This window comes from Amblyraja radiata, chromosome 6, assembly GCF_010909765.2.
Source record: "Amblyraja radiata isolate CabotCenter1 chromosome 6, sAmbRad1.1.pri, whole genome shotgun sequence".
Classification (NCBI taxonomy): Eukaryota; Metazoa; Chordata; class Chondrichthyes; order Rajiformes; family Rajidae; genus Amblyraja; species Amblyraja radiata.
In genome coordinates, this window is record NC_045961.1 from 16,693,703 (window position 1) to 16,713,924 (window position 20,222).

Sequence of the window (20,222 nt, forward strand, 5' to 3'; positions counted from 1 at the left end):
GATCAAAGGCGACGAAGGTCAAAGTAAACATAGAATAGATCATTGTTCGCTAGGGGAAGGTCGCACAGAGGCAGATAAAGATAACATTTAATCAGGAGGACAGTTGGACTGGTCGGAGAACTAGGATGGGGAGGGATGAAGAGAGAGGGAAAGCAAGGGTTGTTTCAAGTTAGAAAAATCAATGTTTATACTAGACAAATGTGCTGGAGAAACTCAGCGGGTGCAGCAGCATCTATGGAGCGAAGGAAATAGGCAACGTTCCCCATCCTAGTTCTCCGACCAGTCCGAAACCCTTCTTCAATGTGTGTACTGCTGGGTTGTAAGCTGCCCAAGCGAAATATGATTTGCTGTTCCTCAAATTTGCGTTGGGCCTCACTCTGACAGCAGAGGCTCAGAAAGGTCAGTGTGGGAATGGGAGGGGGAGCTAAAGTGATTAGCAACCGGGAGAGCATGTAGGTCTAGACAGACTGAGCGGAGACGTTCAGCGAAACGATCGCCGAGCCTACGCTTGGTCTCGCCGATGATCTCACATTTTCACACCTTACCCTTCCATATCTCTGTGTCCCTCTCCCCTGAATCTCAGTCTCAACCCGAAACATTACCCATTCATCCTATCCAGTGTTTGGCCCATATCCCTCTAAACCTTTCCTATCCAAATGTCAAATACCTGTCCAAATGACTTTGAAATGCTGTCACTCTACCTGCCTCAACTACCTCCTCTGGCAGCTCATTCCATACACCTACCACCCTCTGAGTAGCCCCCCGCCCCCCCCCCCCCACCTTAAACCAATAAGCGGGTGTTAAGGTCTAAAAACATAAAGGTCTGAAGAAGGGTCCTGACCCCAAATAACTATTATTTCTGGAAGAACTTTGCTGTAAGGGTCTGGAGAAGGAACCCAACCTGAAACATCACCTACCCATGTTCTCCAGAGATACTGCCTGACCCGCTGAGTTCCTTCCAGCACTTTGCATCTATCTATAGAAATCTCTGAATGGGCCCCACAGTGTCCTGGGATTTCCACTTTAATACGTCTCAACTGTGCCAACACCCTCTCTATCGTAACATTGCTCACAACGTCAACACTCTCATGCCTCAACATACCAGTTTCTACGCTCCATCAAGCGTTTCCACGGTAACAGGAAACATCTATACCTTTTTTTTCATGCAGCAGACAGGACTCAATAAAAAGGATGTTTATCCAATTTCTCGCTCCTCCAGATGTTTCACACCCCATAAGAAGACAAGAACGCTCCATTGAGTTTAGTTTGTTTTTGTCACATGTACAGGCCATACAATGGGAACCCTGTTCTGTGTGCTATCCAGCCAATGTACAGTCTGTGCATATCTCTGACGATCTGTAGTGGGTCCAGCACATCGATGCGAACACAAAGAAAGTCCAGCATTGCCTCGACTTCCTCAGAAGACATAGAAACATAGAAATATAGAAAATAGGTGCAGGAGTAGGCCAGTCGGCCCTTCGAGCCCGCCATTCAATTTGATCATGGCTGATCATCCAACTCAGTATCCCGTACCTGCCTTCTCTCCATACCCCCTCATCCCTTTAGCCACAAAGACCACATCTAACTCCCTCTTAAATATAGCCAATGAACTGGCCTCAACTTCCTTCTGTGGCAGAGAGTTCCAGAGACTCACCACTCTCTGTGTGAAAAATGTTTTTCTCATCTCGGTCCTAAAAGACTTCCCTCTTATCCTTAAACTGTGACCCCTTGTTCTGGACTTCCCCAACATCGGGAACAATCTTCCTGCATCTAGCCTGTCCAACCCCTTAAGAATTTTATAAGTTTCTATAAGATCCCCCCTCAATCTTCTAAATTCTAGCGAGTACAAGCCGAGTCTATCCAGTCTTTCTTCATATGAAAGTCCTGACATCCCAGGAATCAGTCTGGTGAACCTTCTCTGTACTCCCTCTATGGCAAGAATGTATTTCCTCAGATTAGGAGACCAAAACTGTACGCAATACTCCAGGTGTGGTCTCACCAAGACCCTGTACAACTGCAGTAGAACCTCCCTGCTCCTATACTCAAATCCTTTTGCTATGAATGCTAACATACCATTCGCTTTCTTCACTGCCTGCTGCACCTGCATGCCTACTTTCAATGACTGGTGTACCATAACACCCAGGTATCATTGCATCTCCCCTTTTCCTATTCGGCCACCATTCAGATAATAGTATACCTTCCTGTTTTTGCCACCAAAGTGGATAACCTCACATTTTAGACTGAGGAGATTCGGTATGTCGACCAGTACTCTATGCCTTGGAGGAGGCTGAGAGGTGATCTTATGGAGGTGTACAAAATCATGAGGGGAATCGATAGGGTGCATGCACAGTCTTTCACTCAGGATCGGGGAATCAAGAACCAGAGGGCATATGTTTAAGGTGAGAGGGGAAAGATTTAATAGGAATCTGAGGGGCAACCTTTTCACAAAGAGTGTGGTGGGTGTAAGGAACGAGCTGCCAGAAGAGGTAGTTGAGTACCTTTTCTCTTCAGATTACAGTATTACAGCTTTGTTGACCATTGGACACACAAGGGCCTACAGATAGACACAAAAAGCTGGAGTAACTCAGCGGGTCAGGCAACATCTCTGGAGAAAAGGAATAGGTGACATTTCGGGTCATGACCCTTCTTTAGACTCTTCTGATGCTGGTTTAAGAAAAAAAAGCGCACAAGTGCTGGAGTGACTCCAGGCAGGGAAGCAGCATTTCAGGAGAGGAGAAAGATTTAATAGGAACCTGAGGGACAACCTTTTCACAAAGAGAGTGGTGGGTGTATGGAACAAGTTGTCGGAGGAGGTAGTTGAGGCAGGATCTATACAGCATTCATAGTTTCAGAAGATAGACACAAAAATCTGCAGGTTCGACCACACTGTAGGGAAGAACTGCAGATGCTGGTTTACACCAAAGATAGACACAAAAATGCTGGAGTAAGTCAGCGGGACAGGCAGCATCTCTGGAGAGAAGGAATGGGTGATGTTTCGGGTCGAGACCCTTGAAGGGTCTCCATCTGTCTCCATCTCCATCACCATCTGTGATGTTGGTTCTTAGTTTTGGTTCATTCAATCAATGTTAGGTAGTGATCTCCTAACCCATGTTGAAGGGGTGTGTAAGTTGCTCAACGGTGGAACGGGCGGAGGACGATGGCTGACCTTAGTGGAGCATCACAACGACTGGGAAGGCGGATGAAGGCTGCAGCAGAAAAGGGTCTCCGGTCGTCTTGGACTCCATGCCACTGGATCCTGACCCAGATCTGTCAAGGACCATGTGATGCCTGTCTGTGCACCAATCTCCCCACGTTAAACAAAGTCACGCACTGGCGTTCTCCAACCCTGGAGACACCCATGGTCAGCCATGACCGAAGGGGGCCTAAGAAGAAGACAGTTGCTTGCATGCAGTGGCTGGTACATTTTGGTAAATTGCTCTTAGAACTATCCTTTTCACTTGCACGATGATATCTCTGGAGCTGGAGAGATGTGATGCCTTCTTCATTGGAGTCAGAGAGTCATAGAGCTGTACAGCACAGAAACAGGCCATTCAGCCCACCTTGTCCATGCCAACTGTAAATGAATCATTACACACGTGTAACTTTATAAGTCTTTAACTAGGATACAGGGTTAAACGATACATGAGTAGTCACTGACTCCAGTCTGCTACTGTACTGCGCAGAAGGAGAAGCAGGCGTTATTATAAATGATACCTAAGGTGGGGTTAGTAGTGCTGAGGCAGCTATGTGATTGGTTGCATGCATAAGCCATCTACACCAACCGAACAAGTTAGCATACTGGGCTAGTCCTATTTGCCTGACAATTATCCCATCCAATGCCTTCCTATTCATATATCTGTCATTTAAACAAATATGTTTAACATTCATAATTGGTTCTATAGCTACTCTGTCTCTGGAACTGTTGCACTACAATGCTGAGAACTTTATTCTGCACTCTGTATCTTCCTTCTTGTTCTAACTATTTTAATTGAGTTTGACTTGATTGTATTTATGTATAGTATTATCTGATCTGATTTGATAGGTAGCAACACAAAGCTGTACCTTGGTACACGAGACAATAATAAATCGAAACCTAATATCCTTCTAATCCCTTTGTATCCATATATCTGTTCAAATGTCTTTTAAAAGTCATAATTGCATCCGCTTCTATAGCTTCCTCTGGCAGCTCGATCCAGATACACTCATCCCGAGAACACCTGGAAAAGAGACTCACCACGTCAGACTATTCATAGACTACAGCTCTGCCATTAGTACCAATATCCCATCCAAGCTCACCACCAAACACGCGGGACTTGGTGTCAACGTTCATCTCTGCAACTTGATCCTCCACTTCCTGACCAACAGGCTCCAATCAGTGAGGATGGGGACAAATCACCCTCTACGATAACCCTTAACATGGGAATGCTGCAAGGATGTGTTCTCAGCCCCTTCTTTACTCCTTGTACACCCACGACTGTGCAGCCAAGTACAAATCTAATTCAATTTACAAATTCGCAGACGACACCACCATTGTGGGCCGGATGTCAAATAATGATGAGACAGAGTACAGGAAGGAGGTTGAGAACCTTGTGACCTGGTGTCGAGACAGCAACCTTTCTCTCAAGGTCAGCAAGACAAATGAGCTAGTGATCAGGAAGTGAAGCGGTTCACAAACCCCAGTTTGCATTGACGGCACCGAAGTAGAGATGTTTGAAAGCTTCTAATTCCTCGAGTCAATCTCACCAACAACATCTGCTGGATCACCCATATTGAAGCAACGACCAAGAAAGCACACGGTGCCTCAACGTCCTTAGAAGGGTTAGGAAGTTTGGCATGTCATCTATCCGTACAACTTGGCATGTCCCCTACAACTCTCACCAACTTCTACAGATGCACCATAGAAAGCCTTCTATCAGGATGCATCACGGCTTGGTTTGGGAACAGCTCCATCCAAGACCGCAAGAAATTGCAACAAATTGTGGACGCAGCCCAGACCATCACACAAACCAACCTCCCTTCCATTGATTCCATTCCTCGGTAAGGCCAGCAGCATAATCAAGGACAAGTCGCACCCTGGCCACTCCCTCTTCTCCCCTCTCCCATCAGGCAAAAGGTATAGAATTGTGAAAACGCTCACCTCCAGATTCAGGGACAGTTTCTTCCCAGCTATTATCAGGCAACTGAATCATCCTACCACAACTAGAGAGCAGTGCTGAACTACTATGCATCTCATTGGTGACCCTCAGACTATCCTTGATCAGACTTTGTTGGCTTTACCTTGCACTAAACGTTATTCCCTTGTCATGTATCTATACACTGTAAATGGCTCGATTGTAATCATGTATTGTCTTTATGCTGACTGAATAGCAGGCAGCAAAAGCTTTTCACTGTACCTCGGTACATGTGACAATAAACTAAACTAAACTAAATACGGACTACCCTCTAAGTGAAAACGTTGCCCCTGAGGTCCCTCTTAAATCTATTCTCTCTCTTTGTAAGCCTGTGCCTTTTAGTTTTAGAATCCTCTACCCTGATTACAGTGAGGATTGATATGTATGCTAATATTTCTGTTTGCTTTTAGAGAAAAATCATTTGTTTTAACTTTATTGCAAAATCACTACCTCCCTATGAACCCATGAAATCTTTAGAAATTATTCTGAGGGCCTATCTGGAAACATTATCGATCTGGTAAATTTATTAATTTCAGTAAAATTAGTAAATTTAGCCTCTGTAAAAAAATGTACCTTTTCTCTCCAGATTACAGTATTTCAGCTTTGATACCCATTGGACACGCAAGGAACGGCAGACAGACACAAAAAGCTGGAGTAAATCAGCGGGTCAGACAGCAACTCTGGAGAAAAAGAATAGGTGACGTTTCAGGTCATGACCCTTCTTCAGACTGCTCTGGTTCAGGAAAAAAAGACACAAGTGCTGGAGTGACTCAGTGGGCCATGCAGCATTTCTGGAGAACATGGATAGGTGACGTTTCGGGTCGGGACCCTTCTTCAGTCTCATTTGCGGTTTATCTTTTATCTAAAGATAATTAATTTTAACTGCTGACACTTTGTCTATACGGTCATTTGTCCTATTTCCTGTATTTACCCGAGACATTCTATATTTCCGGAATTACTATGATCCAACATGTTGGCAGCTTTGTAACTTTTACCAGCACACCCTGTGAAGAATTTGAAGATGTTTTCATAAACACTTTTTATGGTGAGTACACATGCTTTTATCTACACTGCCCACACTAACCTCAACAAGAGAAGACACAGAGTGCTGGAGTAGCTCAGCGGGTCAGGCAGCTTCTCAGGAGAATATGGATAGATGACATTGCAGGCTGGGATCCTTCAAACTTGCAAGAATGCAGAGGAAAAGCGGCGTAGCTGGTAGAGCCTCTACCTCACAGCACCAGAGATCTGGGTTCGATCCTGACCTCGGGTGCTGTCTGTGTGTGGAGTTTGCATGTTCTCTCTGTGGGTTTCCTCCAGGTGGTCCGGTTTCCTCCCACGTCCCAAAGACATGTGGGGTTGTCGGTTAATCGGCCCTCTGTAAACTGGCCCCAGTATGTAGGGAGTGGATGAGAAAGTGAGATATCTAAGAACTGGTGTGAATGGGTGATCGATGGTAGGCATGGATTCATGGGGCAAAAGGACTTGTTTCCACACTGTATCGCTAAGCATCACGGTCTTGAAGACTACACAACACTAACCATTAACATAACCCAGCAACTATGATCTCCTGTGGATTTTGTTTTGGCTACTCTATGGACATTTGGCTTTGCACTGTTATTGTCTGGTTAGTTGATAATTAATTTATTGTATTATTAATGAATATACATTTATCTGCGTATTATCTAGTTGGTGCTGGATGGTTCAATTGCCTGATGACTGCCGGGAAGAAACTAGCTGTGAATCTGGAGGTGTGCATTTTCATGCTTCTATACCTCTTGACTGGTGGAGAGAGGAGAAGAGGGAGTGACTGGTCCTTGAATATGTTCAATCAATCAATCAATCAATCAATCAATCAAACAAACAATCAATCAATCAATCAATCAATCAATCAATCAATCAAATCAAATCAAATCAAATCAAATCAAATCAATCAATCAATCAATCAATCAATCAATCAATCAATCAGATTTATTCATCACATACACAATAAAGTGCAGTGAAATGAACTTGCCAGCGGCGGTACAATCAAAAAGAACACAAAAGAATACACAATAAAATTCAACACAAACATCCACCACAGCAATCTTCACTGTGGTGGAAGGCACAAAGTACAGTCGGTCCTCATCCATTGTTCCCCCGTGTTCGGGGCCATAAATCTCTGCAGTCGCTGCTGCGGGCAGCCAGATGTATAGGCCCTCTCATCTGGAAGGTAAGTCCCAAATCGGTGCTTCCCTACTGGAGACCGCGGCTTCAGGATGTCGTAGGCTGCAGGCCGACGGTCGGAGCTCTTCTCCAGGGATCCCTGGCGAGGGATCCCACTCCGGATGGTAAGTCCATGCTGCGCCCGCGGCTAGATGCTCCGTGGCTTCAAGATGTTGTAGGCCGCGGGCCGGCAGTCGGAGCTCTTCTCCTCCAAGGATCCCCAACAAGGGATCGCAGGCTCCGGACGCCGCGCCCGCGGCTAGAAGGTGGCCTTGCCGAGGCAGCGTGAAATGTAGATGGTGTCAATGGCAAGGAAGTTGGTTTGCGTGATGGTCTGGGCTACGCCCACAATTCTTTGCAATTTCTTGTGCTCTTGGATTGATCAGTTCCCAAACCACGTTGTGATGCATCCCGATAAAATGCTTTCTACAGCACATCTGTAGAAGTTGGTGGGAGTTGTAATGAGGTCTAAGCCTTCTAAGGAAGTAAAGGCGTTGGTGTGCTTTCTTGGCCATCGCTTCGATATGGGTGATCCAGGACAAGTTGCTGGTGATATTTACTCCGAGGAACTTAAAGCTTTAGACGAGTGGGCCGGAGGGTGTGTTTCTGTCTTGTATGATTCTACAATGTGCAAAAAAGGAGTCTGCGAAGAATCTTTTCAAAAATCTAATGGTTAACAATCTCCTTCCACAAGCCTGTGCATCAAAGTACATTGTATGTTCCCATGAGCTCTCTCTCTCTCTCTCTCTCTATCTTCACTAGAACTACATTCATAAGGTCCAGATGTACTGTGCCTGGAAATTGGCCTCGGATCAACATTTAATACTTAACCTATAATGAATCTTTTGAGCACCAGGCTTCTCATGTTACTGTAGTAAGCAAGTAGGATCACGATGGAGCATAAACCAAACCTTTTGGACAGATGTTCCCGTTGTGGCCTCCTGTACATCAGCGAGATCAAGTGTAGACTTGCGAACATTTCACTGAATACACGCTCGGTCCGCCAAGGCCTGCTGGATCTCCCGGTTGCCAACCATTTTAACTCTCCTTCCCATTCCCACATTGACCTTTCTGTCCTGGGCCTCCTCCATTGCCATTGCCAAACTGGGTGAACAGCACCTCATATTCCGTTTGGGTAGCTTACAAGCCAGCGGTATGAATGTTGAATTCTCTCATTTTAAGCAATTTCTCCAACCACTCCTCAGCACACCGCTTCCTCCACACTAGTCCTTTACCCAGTCCCATAGTTCACAACAATGTATTCTTCTTTGGATCACACCTTGCCTATTAGGGAATCACCCTGCCTGAGGTTAATGGCCCTGGGTTGTCCTAGTCTTATCTTGCTTGCAGTTCCCCTCCCCCCAACACTCCAGTCTGAAGAAGGGTCCCGGCCCAAAACATCACCTGTCCATGTTCTCCAGAGATGCTGCCTGACCTGCCGAATTACTCCAGCACTCTGTGTCTATCTTTGAGCCAGATATAAGTTCTTAGCGGTACAGTCAACTAAAAATCATCAGCAAAGTGAAGTAAGGTGCTAGAGATCTCCAGCAGTATTTGATCAGTGATCACTCTTCACCTTTGCCCAGTTTGGCTTGCAGTTAGGTACGTGGATATGCAGGGAATGGAAGGATTTGGATCACATGCAGGCAAAGGAGATTAGTGTAAATTGGCATCATGTTCGGCACCGACAATGTGGGCTGAAGGGCCTGTTCCTGTGCTGTATTGTTCCATACAAAATGCTGGAGGAACTCTGGATGAACTCGACATTGGTGGAGGGAATGGACAGACAACGTTTTGGGTCAGGTCCCTTCATCAGACATCTGTCCATTTCCTCCACAGATGCTGCCTGATGCGCTGAGTTCCTCCAGCAGGAACAGGCCCTTCTGCCCACAGTCTCTGTGCTGTAGTAACACCTCAAGTAACTCTTGGTCAGCATGGACAAGTTGGGCTGAAGGGCCTGTTTCCTTGCTGTATGGCCCTGTGACACTAAGACTGGGTTTTTCAAAGCCCGATTTCTTTAATACTGACCTCGCAGAATGTGGACTATCAGTTAAATGTGGTACTTTTTATGATGTACATTTTGGTGCAGCTGGTAAAGCCACTGCCTCATAGCGCCAGAGACCTGGGTTCGATTCTGACCTCGGGTGCTGTCTGTACGGATTTTGCACGTTCTCCCTGTGACCATGTGGGTTTCCTCCGGGTGCTCCGGTTTCCCCCCACATCCAAAAGGCGCACATGTTTGCAGGTTAATTGGCCTTCTGTAAATTGCCCCTCATGTGGAGGGAGTGGATGAGAAAATGGGTTAACATAGAACTGGCTGAAGGGTTATCAATGGCTAGCATGGACTTGCTGGGTCGAAGAGCCTGTTTCCATGCTGTATCTTTCAATGATTCAAATGATGCAAAAAGCAAAAAGTATATTTTTCTGCTCACATGACGTACATTTATTACCAAAATTACTTTTCTCTGCAATAAAGACACTGGTTTGACTAATATAGTCCCATTCCAAGGCATGTTTCAAACCAACCCTCCAAACTTATGAACGGATATTTCTCTGGAATAAGGTGTTTATTATATAGATATTATTTAGATATTTCCAGAATAGGTTTAATATTAATCATTCCAGGAAATGTGTTATAACTCTCTCTGATTTGATTTGTAATTTGTTTGGTCAACTGCAACTAATAGCCCTGTCTCACGGTACGAGTTCATTCCAAGAGCTCTCCCGAGTTTAAAAAAAAATCAAACTCGTGGTAAGCACGGAGAATGAACGTAGCGTGTACGTCAGAGCTCGGGGACGTCTCTTAGAGGCTCGGAACGCTAACGGCAAGTACTCGGGAAGACTCGCTAACGGCAGGTAAGCACGGGAAGACTCGTGAAGATTTTCAACATGTTGAAAAATGTCCACGAGAGCCCCGAGTACCGACGAGTGGCCATTACCGTAAATCTCCGAGTTCGAATCAGGACAAACTCGGGAGAGCTCTTGGAATGAACTCGTACCGTGGGACAGGGCTTTTAACTGTAAATGTCCGTGTGTAGAAAAAAACTAATATTTATCATCTCCAGTCGTTGGAGGAAGTTCAAAGTATCGGTGTAATCTATTAGTGAAGTCTGCTTGCTACGTCAATGATGGAAACACCATCTACGTCTTTATAAAGAATTCCATCTCCAGAGAACAGTAAAGGATTGAAATATCTGCCTTTTCCACTCCAGTGGGAATGTGATTTTCCCCAAAGAGGTTGTCAGGAATTTCCATCAGCTGTACAAACATTCTGCACCATTTCACAAGAGGAATTGAGATCCATCACATGTCTGAAGCATTTTGCTTTTAGCGCTGCCCCTCAAGATCAGTTCAACCGAAGGCTGTCTGAAAATAACATTGAGGTGCATAGAGAGTCGGGTGGGAGTCGGGACTAGGTGTTGGTGGGTGGAGAGTGGGTGTGACACTGTAAAGGGCCTGTCCCACTTGGGCGAACTAATCCGCGAGTTCAGACGAGTTTGTCCCCGACTCATACTCGCAGCATGGTCGACACGAGGTCCTAGGAGGTCTTTGTAACTCTCCTTCATGCTCGAGAGTAGTCCCCGCGTACTCGAGGCCTCAGCTGGGTCGCGGTGTATTTTTCAACATGTTGAAAAATGCCCGCGAATTAAAAAAGGTCGCCATGGAAAAAAATCGATATTTGTTTTACTCGTACGTTTAGTCGAAGTAGGTCGTAGTAGGTCGGCATGTTATTCATAGGAAATCGAAGGTAGTCGAAGTTAATCGAGGGTAGTCGAAGGTAGTCGTAGATAGTCTTTAACATAGACGAAGGGAGGTCAAAGGGAGGTCGAAGGAGATCGAAGGAGGTCGTCTTCACTCTCCACTATTCGGTGTCCAATTTTCCCAAAGCTAGTCGTAGCTGGTCTTCAACATAGTCGAAGGAGGTCTTCAACATGACATTTTTTCAAACTCTTCTACACACTTCTAAACTCGCCAATTAGGTCGCCGCAGTGGGTCAACCCCTTAACACGGCCACCCAGTTTCATAGAACAGTACATCACGGGAGCAGACCCTTCTGCCTGCAGTGTCTGTACCGAACATGGCGCCAAGTTAAATTATTCTCCTCTACCTGCATGTGATCCCTATCCCTTCATATCCACGTGCCTATCTAAATTCCTCTTAAACACCACTGATATATAAGCCTCCACCACCTCCACCCCTGGCAATGCGCTCCAGGCACCCACAGCCCACTGTGTAAAAAAACGTGCCCCGCACATCTCATTTAAACTTTTCCTCTCTCACTTTAAAGCTAAGCCCTCTAATCATGGACTACCGGATGCTGCCTGGACTCCAGCACTTTGTGGCTGCTCAAGATTCCGGCATTTGCAGTCGCCTATCTTGCTTGGCTACCAGGAAAGTGATTTCTCACAAGGATACAGGATGTTCAGTGACTGAGCCTTGGGCACTGTCTGCGTGGAGTTTGCATGTTCTCCCTGTGACCGCCTGGGTTTCTTTTACAATACAATACAATTCAATTTATTGTCATTTGGACCCCTTGAGGTCCAAACAAAATGTCGTTTCTGTAGCCATACATTACAAACAAATAGACCCAAGACACAACATAATTTACATAAACATCCATCACATTGCTGTGATGGAAGGCCAAAAAAACTTCTCTCTCCACTGCACTCTCCCCCCCGATGTTAGAGTCAAAGTCAAAGTCAAAGCCCCCGGCGGGCGATGGCGATTGGCCCGCGGCCATTAAAGCCACGCGGGGTGATGCAAGGTCGCGCACCGGGTCTTGGTGTTAGAGCCCCCGGCGTGCGCTCGCAAACTCCCGCGGCCATTCCAAGCCGCGCGGGGCGGTGCTGTAAGGCCCCGCTCCAGGAGCTCTTCAACCCCGCAACTCGGGCGGGAGAAGTCGCCGTTGCGGGAGCCCTGAAAAGCGTTCTCCCTCCAGGGACCCGCGGGCTCCCGGTGCCGCCGTCCGCCAGACCCGCAGTTGCAGCCTCCGAACTTCCGGAGGTCGGGCCGCAGCAGCGTCCACCACAGCTCCACCCGCTCTGGACTCGGCCAGCTCCGCGACGGTGAGGTGAGTAGTCGGCACCAGAGCCCCCGGTCTTCCTGTTGGAGGCCGCTCCTCGTTGCAGCCCCAACGACAACGGAGACCCGACAAAGAAAAGGTCGGGTCTCCCGTGCAGGGAGAGATTTAAAAGTTACCCCCTCCCTCCCCACACCACCCCCACCCCCCCACACACATACCCCAACAAAAAATAACAAAAACTACATAAAAACATAGACATAAAATAATAAAAACGCAGACGGACTGCAGAGGCCGCTGCTGACGAGAGTCGCGCCGCCCACCGAATCCTCCCACATCCCTAAGACCTGCGGGTTTGTAGGTTAATTAGCCCTGTGTAAATTGCCACTTGAGTGGATGGGAAAGTGGAATAACATAGAACTAGTGTGAACGGGTGATCGATGGTTGACCTGGGCTCGGTGGGTTGAAGGGCCTGTTTCCATGCTGTATCTCTAAACTCTCTGAACCTAACTAAACCCATCATACCTCTAAGATTGTAGAGGAGATGGTGAGTGTTTTTTTGCTTGTATTCATGTACTGCACCCAGTTTCTACTTCTTTAAAAAGTGAATGTAATTCGTCTGGAGGAGGGGCCCGACCCAAACATCACCTATCCATGTTCTCCACAGATGGTCTTAAGTTCGTAGGTCATAGGAGCAGAATTAAACCATTTGGCCCATCAAGTCTACTCCGCCATTCAATTATGGCTGACATCACTCCCTCTCAACCGTATTCTCCTGCCTTCTCCCAATAACCTGCGACATCCGTATCCAATTTCGTGGCCTCCACCGCCGGCTCTGGCAATGAATTTCACAGATTCACCAAACTCTGGCAAAATAAATTCCTCCTCATCTCCTTTCTAAAGGTACGTCCTTTTATTCTGAGGCTGTGCCCTCTGGTCCTAGACTCTCCCACCAGTGGAAACATCCTCTCCACAGTCCTTTCACTATTCGGAAAGTTTCAATGAGAATTCCCTCATCCTTCCAAAAGATGCTGCCTTGACCTGCTAAGTTATTCCAGCACATTGTGTCTCTCTTTGCTTTGAGGCTGATAACTCGCTAAGCACACAGTCATTTGATTAACTGCAGTTTGGGCTGTAAAATTAGTTTGTTGAACCTCCCTCAGACATAAACTATTATGTTGAGCTTCCAGTGTGTGTCTCTGTTCAGTTCCTCACTCACATGATGACACATGTATAGTCAAAAGGTTTAACAGAGGTATTTCACTAAGTAAATGGGTAACAAATCTTTTCACTAAGTAAATAAGTAACAAAGGAGACTACAGAGAATGGTGGACACTGCCCGGTCCATAACAGGTACTGACCTACCCACCATCGAAGGTCCATCACAGGTACTGACCTCCCCACCATCGAAAGGATCTACAGGAGGCACTGCCTCAAAACATCATCAAAGACCCACACCACCCTGGCCACGCTCTCATCTCGCTGCTACCATCAGGAAGAAGGTACAGGAGCCTGAAAACCGTGACCTCCAGGTTCAAGAACAGCTTCTTCCCAGCAACCATCAGGGTCTTGAACACTTCACCACATTAACCTCAGTGGAATGTGTCTTTGGTTGCACTATGGGCTTCAGTTTTGCACTATTGTGGTCTGGTGACAGTATTACTACTGATTCTGGCCTTTGTCCACCTAGTTGCTCATGAACCCTAACCCCCCCCCCCCTCCCCCCCCCCCTCCCCCCCCCCCCCCCCCCCTTCACCTGTATCCACCTATCACTCCTCCAGTTTGCACGTGGCCTCATTCTGGCAATGGGGGAGACCCAGGATAGAAAAGTCAGTGTGGGAATGGAAAGGGGAGTTAAAATGGTTGGCAACTGAGAGTTCCAGCAGGCCTTGGTGGATCAAGCACAAGTGTTTGACAAAACATTTGCAGTCTATGCTTGGTCCCGCCGATGTGCAGGAGGACACATAGAGAACAGCAGATGCAGTAGATGAGGTTGGAGGAGGCACATGTAAACCTCACCTGGAAGGACTGTCATAGAAACATAGAAACATAGAAATTAGGTGCAGGAGTAGGCCATTCGGCCCTTCGAGCCTGCACCGCCATTTAATATGATCATGGCTGATCATCCAACTCAGTATCCTGTACCTGCCTTCTCTCCATACCCTCTGATCCCCTTAGCCACAAGGGCCACATCTAACTCCCTCTAAATATAGCCAATGAACTGGCCTCGACTACCCTCTGTGGCAGAGAGTTCCAGAGATTCACCACTCTCTGTGTGAAAAAAGTTCTTCTCATCTCGGTTTTAAAGGATTTCCCCCTTATCCTTAAGATGTGACCCCTTGTCCTGGACTTCCCCAACATCGGGAGCAATCTTCCTGCATCTAGCCTGTCCAACCCCTTAAGAATTTTATAAGTTTCTATAAGATCCCCTCTCAATCTCCTAAATTCTAGAGAGTATAAACCAAGTCTATCCAATCTTTCTTCATAAGACAGTCCTGACATCCCAGGAATCAGTCTGGTGAACCTTCTCTGCACTCCCTCTAGGGCAATAATGTCCTTCCTCAGATTTGGAGACCAAAACAGTACGCAATACTCCAGGTGTGGTCTCACCAAGACCCTGTACAACTGCAGTAGAACCTCCCTGCTCCTATACTCAAATCCTTTTGCTATGAAAGCTAACATACCATTCGCTTTCTTCACTGCCTGCTGCACCTGCATGCCTACTTTCAATGACTGGTGTACCATGACACCCAGGTCTCGCTGCACCTCCCCTTTTCCTAGTCGGCCACCATTTAGATAATAGTCTGCTTTCCTGTTTTTGCCACCAAAATGGATAACCTCACATTTATCCACATTATACTGCATCTGCCAAACATTTGCCCATTCACCCAGCCTATCCAAGTCACCTTGCAGTCTCCTAGCATCCTACTCACAGCTAACACTGCCCCCCAGCTTAGTGTCATCCGCAAACTTGGAGATATTGCCTTCAATTCCCTCATCCAGATCATTAATATATATTGTAAATAGCTGGGGTCCCAGCACTGAGCCTTGCGGTACCCCACTAGTCACTGCCCGCCATTGTGAAAAGGACCCGTTTACTCCTACTCTTTGCTTCCTGTTTGCCAGCCAGTTCTCTATCCACATCAATACTGAACCCCCAATGCCGTGTGCTTTAAGTTTGTATACTAATCTCTTATGTGGGACCTTGTCGAAAGCCTTCTGGAAGTCCAGATACACCACATCCACTGGTTCTCCCCTATCCACGCTACTAGTTACATCCTCGAAAAATTCTATAAGATTCGTCAGACATGATTTACCTTTTGTAAATCCATGCTGACTTTGTCCAATGATTTCACCACTTTCCAAATGTGCTGCTATCCCATCTTTAATAACTGACTCTAGTAGTTTCCCCACTACCGATGTTAGACTAACTGGTCTGTAATTCTCCGTTTTCTCTCTCCCTCCCTTCTTAAAAAGTGGGGTTACGTTTGCTACCCGCCAATCCTCAGGAACTACTCCAGAATCTAAAGAGTTTTGAAAGATTATTACTAATGCATCCACTATTTCTGGAGCTACTTCCTTAAGTACTCTGGGATGCAGCCTATCTGGCCCTGGGGATTTATCGGCCTTTAATCCATTCAAATTACCCAACACCACTTCCCGGCTAACCTGGATTTCACTCAATTCCTCCAACTCCTTTGACCCGCGGTCCCCTGCTATTTCCGGCAGATTATTTATGTCTTCCTTAGTGAAGACGGAACCAAAGTAGTTATTCAATTGGTCCACCATATCCTTGTTCCCCATGATCAACTCACCTGTTTCTGACTGCAAGGGACCTACATTTGTTTTAACTAATCTCTTTCTTTTCACATATCTATAAAAACTTTTGCAGTCAGTTTTTATGTTCCCTGCCAGTTTTCTTTCATAATCTATTTTTCCTTTCCTAATTAAGCCCTTTGTCCTCCTCTGCTGGTCTCTGAATTTTCCCAGTCCTCCGGTATGCTGCTTTTTCTGGCTAATTTGCACGCATCATCCTTCACTTTGATACTATCCCTGATTTCCCTTGTTATCCACGGATGTACTACCTTCCCTGATTTATTCTTTTGCCAAACTGGGATGAACAATTTTTGTAGTTCATCCATGCAGTCTTTAAATGTCTTCCATTGCATATCCACCGTCAACCCTTTTAGAATTAATTGCCAGTCAATCTTGGCCAATTCATGTCTCATACCCTCAAAGTTACCTTTCTTTAAGTTCAGAACCATTGTTTCTGAATTAACAATGTCACTCTCCATCCTAATGAAGAACTCAAGCATATTATGGTCAATCTTGCCCAAGGGGGCACGTACAACAAGACTGCTAACTAACCCTTGCTCATTACTCAATACCCAGTCTAAAATAGCCTGCTCTCTCGTTGGTTCCTCTACATGTTGATTTAGATAACTATCCCGCATACATTCCAAGAAATCCTCTTCCTCAGCACCCCTGCCAATTTGATTCACCCATGTAGATTGAAGTCACCCATTATAACGGTTTTGCCTTTGTCGCACGCATTTCTAATTTCCTGTTTGATACCATCTCCAACTTCACTACTACTGTTAGGTGGCCTGTACACAACACCCACCAGCGTTTTCTGCCCCTTAGTGTTTCGCAGCTCTACCCATACCGATTCCACATCCTCCAAACTAATTTTGCACGTGGCCTCATTCTGGCAATGGGGGAGGCCCAGGATAGAAAAGTCAGTGTGGGAATGGAAAGGGGAGTTAAAATGGTTGGCAACTGAGAGTTCCAGCAGGCCTTGGTGGATCAAGCACAAGTGTTTGACAAAACATTTGCAGTCTATGCTTGGTCTCGCCGATGTGCAGGAGGACACATAGAGAACAGCAGATGCAGTAGATGAGGTTGGAGGAGGTACATGTAAACCTCACCTGGAAGGACTGTCGGGGTCCCTGGATGGAGGTGAGGGGGGAGGTAAAGGGACAGGTGTTGCAACTCCTGCGGTTAAAGGGGAAAGTACCGGGGGAGGACATGGTACTGGTGGTGGTGGGATACGATACGATAGAACTTTATTTATCCCAGGATGGAAATTGATCTGCCAACAGTCATGATACATGAAACATGAAATTAAAGTGACGAGTGGAAATGATTGGGGATGTGGAAGGGTTGGGGAGGGCAGTGGGGAGGGAGGGCAGGGGGGAGGGAGGGCAGTCAGTCTACCCCACAACAGAAGGGGGAGGAGTTGTGCAGTTGTGCAGATAGCCACATGGAAAAAGGATCTCCTGTGGAATTCTGTCCTGCATCTTGCTGGAACCAGTCTGTTGCTGAAGCTGCTCCTTCATGTTGGAGGTGGCAAAAATCTCAGAGGATGATGTGTTGGAAGCGGAGGCTGGTGGGGTGAAAGGTGAGGACCAGGGGAACTCTGACCTCATTTCATCTGGGGGGAGGGGAGGAGAGGGAGCGAGAGTGGAACCGCAGAACACAGAGAAAGCGTGGGTGGTGGATCAATCTATGACAGCAGGGGGGAAACCACATTTATTGAAGAATGAGGAGTCCTAGAGTGGAAAGCATCATCTTGGGAGCAGATGGTTGGGAAATGCATTAATGCACGCACTTGTGGGATGTTGGTGTGGGCGGAAGGGGGATGTGATGAGACACAAACCCTGCCGGACACATGCAACTTGTTTATTCAAGTTAGACACAAAATACTGGAGGAACTCAGCGGGACAGGTGGCATTTCTGGAGAGAAGGAATGGGTGACGTTTCGGGTCAAGATCCTTCTTCACCCATTCCTTGCCTCCAGAAATGCTGCCTGTCCCGCTGGGTTACTCCAGTATTTTGTGCCAATATTCGATTTAAACCAGCATCTGCAGTTCTTTCCTACACACACATGGTCCCTACAAGACCACCAGGGGCGCCGGGGAGTTGGCAGCCCTGCAGGCAGTCTGTTCGTATTTACTTTCTTTTTTTTTTTTCTTTTTGTTATTTTTCCGTGCGTTCAAAGTTTTGTTTTAATGTTCTTCGGTTTGTTTTATGTGGGGGGAGGGGATTGTGGGAAACTGTTTATCAAGTTCCTACCTTCCCGGAGACGTGATCAATTTTTGGATCACATTCTCCGGGCTCTGCGGCCTTCCACCGATGGAGCTGGAAGCCTCCTCGGACTGTCGTGAGCCCCACCGCGGGGCGCGTACTTAGCATCGGAGCAGATCCCTTGCCTGGGATCGCTCCCACCGCGACAACCGTGGACTTACCCTCTAGGGCTCGCAGTCTCGGGAGCAGCTAGTCGGGAGCTCCAACGCCGTGGAGGTCTGGGGTTGAGAGGGAAAGATAGATCAGCCATGATTGAATGGTGGAGTAGACTTGTTGGGCTGAATGGCCTGATGCTGCTCCTGGAACATTAATTTATATCCCTCCATATCTATGTGCCTATCCAAAAGTCTCTTATCGTATCTGCCTCCACCACCACCCCCGACAGCACGTTCCTGGCACCAACCACCCTCTGGTAAAAAAACTTGCCCAGCACATCTCCTTTAAACATTGCCCCTCTCACCTTAAAGCTTTGCCCTCTCGTCTTTGAAACTTCTACCCTGGAGAAAAGGTTCTGAGTGTCTGCCTTATCTCTGCCTCTCATTGTGTTGTATCATTTCATATACTTCCAAGTATTTCAGCTTTCCACATGTTACTTGATTTGTCGAGACCAGCCCAGTGCAATACAGGGCCTTTCATTAGACATCTATCCAGCTGCCTAACCCCCCCCCCCCTCCCCACCCCCATTCCCAACAGAACCATCCCTTCAGCAAAGGTTAGCAATGACAGACTTGCTCTCAAATCAGTAGCTTTGTTTGTTTGCTCATTTTGTCTATTTCAGCCTCCAAGCATAGAATTTATTCATTTGAAATATTTATATTTGAACAAGCAACATGAAGGCTGATTTAATTAGATTATACAGAGCAGTCTAAAATCTAGAGCGGCACGGTGGCGCAGTTGCTTCCGCACAACACCAGTGACCCTGGTTCAAACCCGACTATGGGTGCTGTCTGTACGGAGTTTGTTTATTGTCCCTGTGACTGCATGGGTTCCCTTTAGGTGCTCCAGTTTTCTCCCACATCCCAAAGACGTGCAGGTTTGTAGGTTAATTGGCTTCTGTAAATTGTCCCTAGTGTGTTGGATAGAATTAGTGTGAACAGCGTAGACTCGATGGGCCGAAGGCCCTGTTTCCGCGCTGTATTTCTAAAACTAATCTAAACTCCACAGTTATTTGAATTGAGAACAGAACCGGTGCTGAGAGAAAGGTCACTATATTAAAATAATTTGATGTATTTCTCACAGAGATGAGATGAAAGCTGTTGTTTAATGACGATTCCCCTCCCTTTGAAATTCAATTTCCGGTTTTAGTTTTAATCCACAGAAACAACTTTCATCTGTAAACAGATGAACACAGTCAAACATTCCTGGGTGCCACACAGAAGCCGTGTCAGTGGGGAAGTTGACACTAAGACAAACAAGAGAGGCTCCAGCACAGCTGATCAAACGCAAGGGAAAATTCTTGCAGGAGAATTTGAAAGGAAAAGTGACAGAGAGCTGTGGAAGAAAGAAAAGTCCAGAGTGTGGAACACAGGAAAAACTCGGCAAGGACAGAGGTTTAACACCAAAGGAATAGTTCAGCTCAGCTCAGCTAAGCTCAGTTCAGTTCAGTTCAGCTCAGTTCAGCTCAGCTCAGTTCAGTTCAGTTCGGTTCCATTCCGTTCATCACACAAACCAACCTCCCTTCCATTGACTCCATTAACACTTCATGCTGCCACAGCAAGACTACCAGCATAATCAAGGAC